Source organism: Crocodylus porosus, unplaced genomic scaffold, assembly GCF_001723895.1.
Source record: "Crocodylus porosus isolate Cpor-Errol unplaced genomic scaffold, CroPor_comp1, whole genome shotgun sequence".
Taxonomy (NCBI): domain Eukaryota; kingdom Metazoa; phylum Chordata; order Crocodylia; family Crocodylidae; genus Crocodylus; species Crocodylus porosus.
Genome location: NW_017728886.1, coordinates 63,000,398 through 63,010,987, shown reverse-complemented (window position 1 = coordinate 63,010,987; position 10,590 = coordinate 63,000,398). Strand labels below are relative to the sequence as shown.

Sequence of the window (10,590 nt, the reverse complement as noted above, 5' to 3'; positions counted from 1 at the left end):
ACTGCTTCCCTGCATGCCCACTGAGTGCTCCAGCACCACATGGCCCCCGGCTACGTCACCGGACGGTGGGAGCACAGGGCCCATGGTGCAATGAGGGAGGGGGGAGAGATACAGAGAAAGCAATGACGAAGGGAGAGGCTGCGCGTGTGTGTGCGCACAGTGAAGGAGAGAGAGAGACTGTGTGTGTGTGCAATGAGGGAGGGAGGGAGAGAGAGTGTATATGTGTGTGTGTGTGTGTGTGTGTGTGTGTGTGTTCATAGGGTGTGTCCCACATGCACACCTCACCACATACATGCACTCACACTCCCCTCCTTGCACTGCCATACACGCAGGCCCCCAGACCACATTCCCTCACATACCCCAGCCACCCTCCCCTCCACCATGGTCCCCCACAAACCTCATACCCACCCACACTCCACATATCCACACATACACACCCACATGCTCCCTCACTCCACACCCTCCCCCACACACCACATACCCACAGACAAACCTATACCCATCCCTCCATGTGCCCCACAATATACAAAAGTAAGACTTCATTTTAAGCTATTGTGCAATCACTTCTATGTACACTACACAAACACATGTAAATCAGGACAAAAATGTTTTTTGAAATCAAATTAATGAATGTTATAGATGCCTGATTTTAAGAATATAATTTGGTATTTTTCTGGTTCTGAGATGGCAAAACCCCTTGCTGAAAGGAGTATTTCTAGGAGCAAGGGGAGGGCCTTCTGGTGGTAACAGTCAGGGGACAGGGGGCAGGACTTCCATTCACAAGATGGTGACCAGGGGGCAGGGCACCCATCAGGGGGCAGGTCTACCAATGTGGTCCTTGACAGCTTATCTAAATTTGGTAAGTGGCCCTTCACCCGAAATAATTGCATGCCCCTGAGATAAGAGCATCAATGTGGTGGGAAGTATGATAGTTAATTTGTGCTGGTGTTATTTGAGAGAATAGCTCAAAGAAATGGGGTTTGCATTTTCATGTGAAAATAAACATTGGACCCCAGGTTTGAACCCATTTGTCTTTGTTCCATAGGCAGTTCCAACAACATACTAGGCCATAGTACTTCCTTTTAAAGTCAACCCTGTAGAGACCAATACTGTTGAAATATATGTATAGGGTCCCTGAAAGATGGGAAGGAAGGCATTAGCTAAATGAGGGATGTTTGAACAGTCATAGACCAAGTGATCTTTCTTGGAGGAATGCATTAGTATGCCTTTCAAATGAGGAAATTAAGGGCTTAGTCCTGTGAATGCTGAGAACTTTCAAGTGTTACTGATTTCAGTGCATTTACCCTCTACTCCTCAATAGATCAAAACCCCTTGACCTGAGGGCACAAAATGAAACGAGGACTGCTGCCACAACATTCTCTTCCCATTCTGTTGCTGGCAGGAGTTCTAGGGTGAATGCTAAAGCACAGTAAAATTAGTTTACTCTGGTAAAATTCAATTGGGAAATTAACAGCCATTCCTAATTTTTCATTCTGCAGCAAATGGCAACAAAGGAAGGTCTAAAGTTCAGATGATAAAATGCATTCTGAGAGCTTCCTGGCAAGTCCCATAATTGCTAGTTAACTTGCTTAGAAACAAATGGTCACTTATTTTGTATATATAAATTGCAGTTTATAAAAGATGAGTCACTGAGCCTGACATGTCCAATTAGGTCTGATTTTTAATAGACGTATTTATTCTTGGCCCCTCATCAGAGTACAATTCAGTGCCTTAAACACAGCTAACGAAAAGTATTTTTTGGTTATTTAAACTTCAGAAGTTCATTTACATAACAAAGGTCTTGGGGAGGTTCATGAACTCAGCTACTGCAATGAGGAGGATTCTAGCTAGAGACAAAGATAAGGCAAGGATAAGGGGTGAACCTAGAGGTTTGTTTATTTCCTAAGCTAACAGAATAGCTTAAAATATGTAAAAATGGACAGTTCTACAATTAAACTGAGGTAGTGGTTGAAAACAGATAATTAATTTGTAAAATTATTAGAATTTTATAGCTGTGAAAAAATGTGGAAGTTCAAAAAGTTGTATTAAGGGTAAATAAAAATAATGAAAGTAATTTAGAACATTGTTGCTGAAACACATTAAATATCATGAGGCTAAAAAATAGTGTGTTGCCAGTACTGTGCTTAACTCTGTCCTTTATTTCTGTCTTTTGCCTTTCAACTATGGGTTCTAGACTCTCACTGTACATTTGTGTAAACTGTGGCCAAACCACCCTAAGCAGCCTTTCCCTGCTTTCATGGTGAGTGTCAAAGACTGTAATAGCTAGACTCTTTCTGTATGATGCACCACAGGGACATGGTATATCACTCTACCCATCAAACCTGTCAGTGTTCATAGAAGTGTTGCATTCTAAATACAAGTCAAGTTTTGTGTTTATTCAGAACACATGGGCCCGATGATCCTCCATACCTTAAATTCCATTCTAAAATGAGCTTTAATAGATTTCATAGACATTAGGGTTGGAGGGGACCTCAGAAGATCATCAAGTCCAACCCTCTGCGCCAGGGGCAGGAAGTTAGCTGGGGTCATAGGATCCCAGCAAGAAAAGCATCCAGATTTCTCTTAAAGGCATTAAAGTAGGTGCTTGAACCACCTCCGGTGGCAGGCTATTCCAGACCTTGGAGGCTCGGACAGTAAAGAAGTTCTTCCTGATGTCCAGCCTGAGGAGTTTATAACCGTTCGACCTTGTCATCCCTTGGGTACTCTTGTGAACAAACGTTCCCCCAGATCCTGGTGAACACCCCTTATAAACTTACAGGTGGCCATCAGATCACCCCTGAGCCTGCATTTTCCAAGGCTGAAGAGTCCCATAGCTGTCAGCCTCTCGTCATAAGATCTGTTTTCCTGACCTCTGATCATGCACGTGGCTCCTCTCTGCACTCTCTCAAGCTTCTCCACATCCTTTTTGAATAGTGGAGCCAAAACTGGACGCAGTACTCCAGCTGCAGCCTCACCAAGGCCGAGTACAATGGGAGAATGACATCCTGGGATTTGCTTGAGAAGCATCTATGGATGCAAGCCAGGGTTTTGCTTGCTTTACTAGCCACATCATCACATTGAAGGCTCATGTTCATCTTGTGGTCAGTCATGACCCCCAAGTCCTTCGTCTGTAGTGCTAGTCAGCGTAGCACTGCCAAGCCTATAAGCATGCTGCAGGGTTTTCCTCCCAAGGTGGAGAACCTTGCATTCTTCGGTGTTAAACACCATCAGGTTTTCTTCCGCCCATTTCCTGGGTCTGTCAAGGTCATCCTGGATCATCTGCCTGTCTTCTGGTGTGGAAGCTTTGCCCCAGAGTTTGGTGTCATCGGCAAACTTGGCTAGTCTGCTTCTGACTCTAATGTCCACATCATTAATGAAGAGGTTGAACAATATAGGTCCAAGGACAGAGCCTTGTGGAACCCCACTGGTCACAGGGCATCATGACGATTGACTTCTGTCAACCACCACCCTCTGGGTCTGACCATGGAACCAAATCTTCCTAGACAAAAAAGGTTGGAAGAGTGGCTGCTGGTTATATCAGTGAAGACAAAAGGTTGCAACAGAAAGGACTTGTTTCTTTCATGTGATAGGTAGTGGGCAGTCTGTCCGCCAGGAAGGAGAGGGTAGATGAGGTTCAGAGGTCAGACTGATGTTTGATACCGTAGCGCAGGTCTGTCCAACTGGTGGCTCACAGGCTACACATGGCTTGCAAGGAGTGAATTTGTGGCCCTAGGGCTTTGTCCTGGATGTTGCTCCCCCATCACTCTGGCTGCAACAGCAGCTGAAGTCTCAAGGCTCCCCCTCCCTCCTCCAGCTGCCACTTCCCGCCCTAGCCATAGAGTCTGGAGGAGTGTGGCATAGCAAGGGAGGTGAAGGTGTCTAGGTCATATGTGGGGGGAGGGTTATCATAGCCTGTGTTGCAGCAGGGGGTAGAGGAGGACCGTGCCTGCTCAGTGCAGCGGTGTGGGGGTGCAGATAGAGGGCGTACCTGGTGTAATTGTTGGGGGCAGCACTGTACTCAGACTCCTGGCTTCCCTGTGTGAACTTTTAGTATTGGGCCCCTTTTTGCCAGGGATAATGATAATAATTTTTAAATTGCCATTTTCAGGGGGCCCTTTCTGTCCAGGCCCCGGGCAGCCACCTGGTTTGCCCATGCCTGTATCCAGCCTTGGTTAAGGGGAGGGGCGGTCCATGTGATCTAGTGGCCTGTGGCTGTCCTGGTACAGCCTGAATGGCCTGCGACCCCTGCTCCTAGGGGCTTAGAAGTTGGACAGCTCTACCTTAGTTGAGAAATTTCTGACTGACTGCTATAGAATTTTTTAATTAGTCTTCTGAATTCTTGACTTTTCTCCATTTGTTTGTTAACCAGGCTGTGAATGTCCTGGCTTCTGAACTTTGAAAATAAAGAAAACCACAGTGCTTTAAAAACAAAACCAAATCAGGGATTGCTTGGAATAACAGAATATTTAGGATCCAGTGAGTCGTCTGTACCTGCACCAGAGTTGGATCAGGAATGCTTTTGGCCTGCATCTTTACATGTTATCAACTAAAGTGACTGGGATTTTTGTTCCCTGCACACGCAAAAAAATTATGTGTGTATACATGTATTGGAGGGATGGGGGAAAGAATGAAAAATGGATAAATATCAGCCAAAGGCCAATATAGGCCAACAAAGGTCACAGGCCTGATAGAGCATATGCCTGTAACTCTCAATGAGAACAATAACAAACTAAATGTTAGTTTCATTGATAAGGAGGCTCACTAATTCAAAGACAACAGTGAGAATTGTTGCCCACTAGTTTAGCTGTCATAAAAAAAAATCAGAAATATTTTCTTGGAACCTTTTTGTAAATCATGAGCAAGAACATTAAAACAGCTTTTGCCAAGAGAACTGCATCAAATATTTATACAGCCCAGTGAAAATAGCTTTTTGTGCACAGTGGGGGATCATCTCTGCCTTAATAAAAAATGCAGCGATAATGGAACATTTTCTGTTAAAGGAAGGTGATTTAACCTTTATGATCTGAACCTTCACTTGGACGAAGAATGAGTTGCATGAGCTAGGAAGGTGGAAAGGAAACTGACACCACCAACTGCGGAATATTTGAAGGAGGGTTTGTTTTAATATCCTCATGGGTCATGTGGCCCAGGGACCATTGCTAGTGCAGTGTTTGAATATAGCAGTTTGCCTACTTAGTATCTGAGAATTGACTGGCTAAGTGTAACACACTGGCTTCCAATAGATTAATCACAACAAACAAGATTAATGAAAAAAGAATGGAGGAGAAGTTAAATACCTGGCAGAACAGATGGTATTTTGCTACTGTAGACAACTGAAACTGTAAAAGGCTGTCCCTGGGGGTTGCTAGCAGGGTTTTAGATGGCTGCTTTTCTAGATTTGACACAGTGCTCAGTCCCAAACACACACGTTCATGTGTGCTAGGAGGTCACATGCTTATTCATTTTTTGTGGGCAGAAACTGCGTACACATAAACGGGCTGCTTGCATCTCTGCATTCATTCTGCTACAAGCTTTCTTCTTGTATTGAACCCCCAAAACTGCACAGGAGTCAAAATAAGGGTTCTCAAATTTATATGGGAGATTCAAGGGGGGAGGGTCACAGGCCAATGGGCTAAGGAGATTGGGAAAAACCCCAGTGAGCAAACATTAAGGTACATATGCTTAGAATATACATAATGGACAATACCAATGACTCAGTGATAAAAATCCTTCAGGGACAGATAGCAAAATAATAAATAAGGGACATTAACAATGTGATGCAATACACCGAAGAAACTGTAAACCCTTCCTTAACTTCAAGTGGGCTAAAAACCAGTATTTAGTCTCACAGAACATTCAATTATTGTGTATCTGGGCTCCCTGTTTGACTGCTGTGGCTTACAGTCAGCCCCGCTGCAGCTTCTGGGTCTCAGCAGGCATCTTACCTGCTGCTGCTTCTCTTCCTCCCCACCTCTACTTCCTCCTTCTTTCCCTTCTGGGACTGGTATTTCCTGATGTGACATTACAGTCCATTACACTCCCACCCCACTCTGTCAGGGACACCTAGTGGCTCTTCCTGACCCTTATTGCTTGTGCCCCTCCCTCACCTGTTGGTGCCTCTCTCCATGCCCAGGGATGTATGCCTCTTCACTCAGGTTTCCCCTACTTTTTTGATTTACCCCACCACAATTATGTCTTTTTTGATATCTAGGGGTCAGCCATAGGCTTTGAAGATGTTGGGCAGAGGTAAGAAGTCAGTTGTAGGGCTACAAGTTGTTAATAGGGATGAGAAAGGTTAAATGGTTAAAGGTTTAACCAATGCACCTAATGATAACTGGTTAGCTTACCAGTTATCCTTTAGCTTGGGGCAAGGTACAAGGAAGGGGGGAAGGGAAGCCACATAGTGCCCCAGCAGGAACCAGAAGGTGGCAAGGCAGGCAGGAAGAAGGGAGGGGGAGCGGGGAGGGGACTAGTACCATGGCCTATTAGTTTCATAGATGCTAGGGTTGAAATGAAAGAGGAAAACAGGTAGCTTAATGACTCATCAATTAAACAATTAGCTGCTTGTTCACAAGTCCTGCCTCCCCACCCTGACTTCCAGACTGGAGCTTAATATGGGCTGTGTTATCTGGCCAGGCTTGCCACCGCCTCCTTCCTGCCCCTCCTCCCCCACCCTGTCAAATGGTCCCGGGAGCTGCTTCCAGCAGCAGCTGTGTCCAAGCTGCTGTGTAATTGGTTAACTGTTTAATGAATGTAATTAGAGGAGGTTAAACGGAGAATTTTTTAATGATATTTACATACCTAGACTTGTTAAATGGTGTCATCAACCATTTTGTTGACCTGTTGACAGTTTTGGAAGTGCTGGAAACCTTGCCTTTACTAAGCAGATACCAGGGGCTACGTGCATCTTGGCTTTTCCTCCTAGTTTTCTGATTTTCCTAGAAATGAAGTAAGTTTTGCTTATGGATGCTAGAGCATTCTTGAAATTTTAGGATTGACTGAATGTAGCGTTTTTAAGTTGCTCCATTACACCCAAAAAAAGGAATGTGAATCAGGTTGACTGGAGAGCTTGGCCAGAAATGGGCATATATGAATGCTCCAACTTGTTCATGAGTAAGTCACAATCTACTGTACAGAAGCATGTCTGATGGTTTGAGTGAGTGAAAATGTGGATGTGCCAATTTTTTATTTGAACCCTCAAGTAGCAGGCATGTGAATGGATGGAGCTACAGATGCAGTTGTGCACATGTGTGAATACATACTAGTGTAAGCATGTGAAATGTATTTAATTGAATTTTACATAAAGTATATGTAACATGTACACATGTATATAACCCAGGGGTGGGCAAAATGATGGAACTGGTCAGTGGCCAGACTCTGTTTCCCAGCAGCCTCTGCCTACCTTGCTGCAGCACCGTGGTTCTCATGGAGAACCCAGAAGTGGTGGGGCCAGGGATTCCATTGACACCAGCCTAAGCAACATTGGCAGGGTACACAGCTGGGTGGGGAGCTGCTCCAGGGCTGGGGCCAGGATTTGGCAGTGGTGATAGCATAGGCTGGAGGTGGGGCAGAGCTGCATTCTGCTGCCCACATGACCCAGGCAGGGGCATGCAGGCAGCAAATCACCACTGTGCTCCAGCTCTGGACCATGCTATCACCACCACAAAAAATTGGCCTCAGCCCCAGCCCTGGAACATCTCCCCACCCAGCCGTGCACCCTGCCAGCGCTGCTTGGGCTGGTATCCATGGAAACCTTGGCCCCGTGCTGTCATGGCCCCACCACTCCTGGGGTGTGTCTATGGGAACTGGCCACAGTGAGATGGGCAGCAGCTTCTGGGAAATGAAGTTCACTATGGGTCCAGACTTTGCCTGCCCCTGATAATATCACCTGTCTTCTATAGCTTAGGTATAAACGGGAGTGTGAGAGTCTGAGGTAGATTGCAGGTGTTCTCTAAACGCTGTCTTTTTCTTTGATCCTTGGTATCACAAACTCCACAATATTTTGAAGTGTTCTTGGAATGTCATGCATGTGTTCTTGATTTTTTCTTGATATGACATTTGTGGTCTCAACAGATAAGGTTTGTGGCATTAAGCTGAATTCAGTCATATCATTCTTTTGCCTTATGATATATGATGTAAAATGTATTTCTTCCGTGTTACAGTAGGGCAGGATTGCACGAAACAATAATGATCTTCAAGTGGCACCCTCTAAACAATGAGTTTCTTTCACATCCAGGAAAGGCTTGAAGCCAAAATGGCTGAAGAGAAATAATTACTGAAAATTAACATCCCTCATAGGTATGCTAAACAGCCAGGCAAACAAATCCTTGTTCATACATGAGCCAGGTTTGTCCAGACAATGATGATTTATATCTCAAAAAAAGAAACCAGTAAGAATAATACCTGAGAACAGGCTGTTCAGGGAAAGACATTTATCACAATGGGGAAATTAAGTTGGAGACAGTATCTTTAGAATATTGGATTAGTAATCCTAATGTCTGAACAGATGCAAATATTCTCCTCATAATTAGATCAGAAAAGTCTTCTGGTCTGGTAAACGTACATACTTGGGGGGCAGGAAGTAACAGGCATAATATAGGTTTCCTAAGAATCCATTGTGTATAAGGTATGTAAATGGCCAGATAAGAAACATACTTAAGCCTTGCCAGAAGAGCAATTGTTGGTCTACAGCAGTGGTCACCAGCTGGTTGATCCCAAATGACTGGTCGATCAGGGAGCCCCTGACAATCCATCTCAGAGGCTCTGCAATTGGGAGCAGTGAGGCACACGTGGGAAGCGACCAGGACACAGTCCGGGAGTGGCAAGACATAGGAGTGGTAGGATGCACGTGGCTGAGCTGAGCCGTGCCCCCTGCCACCAGAGCCAGGCTGGATGAGTGGGACGATCCCTCTCCATGCCCCCCACCACCAAGTGAATGGGGCCTTGGACAGGACAGGGAAGAGTCAGAACCTGGGCAGTTCATCCAGATGTGCAGGGGGGCTCCCACCACTGTATGCACCCCAGTGGAATCTGGGGGGGCAGATGCCCCCCAGTTGGTGCATGGGGCGAGGCAGCTGCTGCTGTGTGCTGGGCTTTGTGCTCCAAGTCCCACTGCAGCTCAGGGCTTGGGTTGCAAAGCCCACTGCACAGTGGCAGCCACCTCGCCCCGCACACAGATTGGAGGGGCATGTGCCCCCCAGACCTCTGCCAGGGTGCATGCAGCAGCAGGAGCTCCCCCGTGCACCTGGATGAGCCACCTGGGCTCTGACCCTCCTTCGGCCTGGCCCGGCCGGGGCCCCACTTGCCCCTTCCCCACTCCCTCCCTCACTGTGGGAGTCTTGATCTGCCCCCTTCTCCCCCAGACTGACCTGCTGGGCAGGGGGGTGCAGTATATCCTAGATTACTCTTTACTTCAAAAAGTGATCTTCACCTTAAAAAGTTTGGAGACCACTGGTCTATGGTTTCCTGTGCATAAGGTATTTTAGTTCCCCAGTAACTTAGCTGGGCAAGTCAAGCTAACAGTCCGGACAAGGAGAGAAGGGAAGCTGCATTCTTGGACCATAGGGCAAAGAGGCAGGGATAAGGTAAAATTATTGTTATAATATTTTCTTTTGTTTGTTTATTCTTATATGTCTCTATCTGTATCTCAGCATATGGTTACTGACTTCTTACATTTACTCTTGTTTTTATAATTAACCTTTTTTTGTTATTTTTTACAACACGATTATTGTCAGTGATAATTGTGATTTCAGAGCATTTGGCCATAAAGGCAGATGTCTTCCAAGGAAAAGGCTTTTATCTTTTCTGAGCATATAACCAGACAAAGGATATGATTCTTCTAGCTGGTAAAATCCCCTCGGCTCAAAGCTGCCAAGACTTGGGTGAGATGGATAAGACTGAGGTGCCAGAGTGGCCAAGGAGTTGGTTCCTAGCATGTCTCAGGTGGTTCTCAGTGGTCAAGCAGAAGATGGCAGAGAGGGTGGGTTTGGGTGGAAGAGCACCCCTGTAGATGTGAAACATACCCCTGAGAGTATGTTTCACATGCCTGCCTTGGAAAATTAAAGTGCTTATTTGAGTAGTGATATTTATTCTGTTGTCTCAGATTTGTTTCATAGTTATAGTTTCATAGTTAGTAGGGTCGGAAGGGACCTGAGCAGATCATCAAGTCCGACTCCCTGCCATGGCAGGAAAGAGTACTGGGGTCAAACAACACCAGCTTGGTGATTGTCTAGCCTTGTCTTAAAGATCCACAGGGTAGGAGCCAGCACCACTTCGCTTGGAAGTTGGTTCCAGATCCTAGCCGCCCTGACAGGGAAGTAGCGCTTCCTAATGTCTAATCTGAATTTACCCTCTGCCAGCTTGTGACCATTATTTCTAGTCACTCTTGGTAGTGCTCGGGGGAACAGGGACTCCCCCAATGCCTGCTAGTCCCCTCTGACTAGATTGTAAGAGGCCACTCAGCCTTCTCTTGTGGAGGCTGAATAGGTTCAGATCCAGTAGCCTTTCCTCGTAGGGCCTGCCCTGCTGCCCCTGATCATGCGAGTGGCCCTCCTCTGGACCCTCTCCATGCTGTCCACATCCCTCTTGAAG

General features: G+C 45.9%; 1 protein-coding gene across 4 annotated transcripts in view; it reads left to right on the top strand.

Annotated features, from left to right (window-relative positions):
• RFTN1 (raftlin, lipid raft linker 1) overlaps positions 1-10,590 on the top strand; it is a 143,902-nt gene that overhangs the window by 101,629 nt on the left and 31,683 nt on the right. The window lies entirely within an intron of this gene.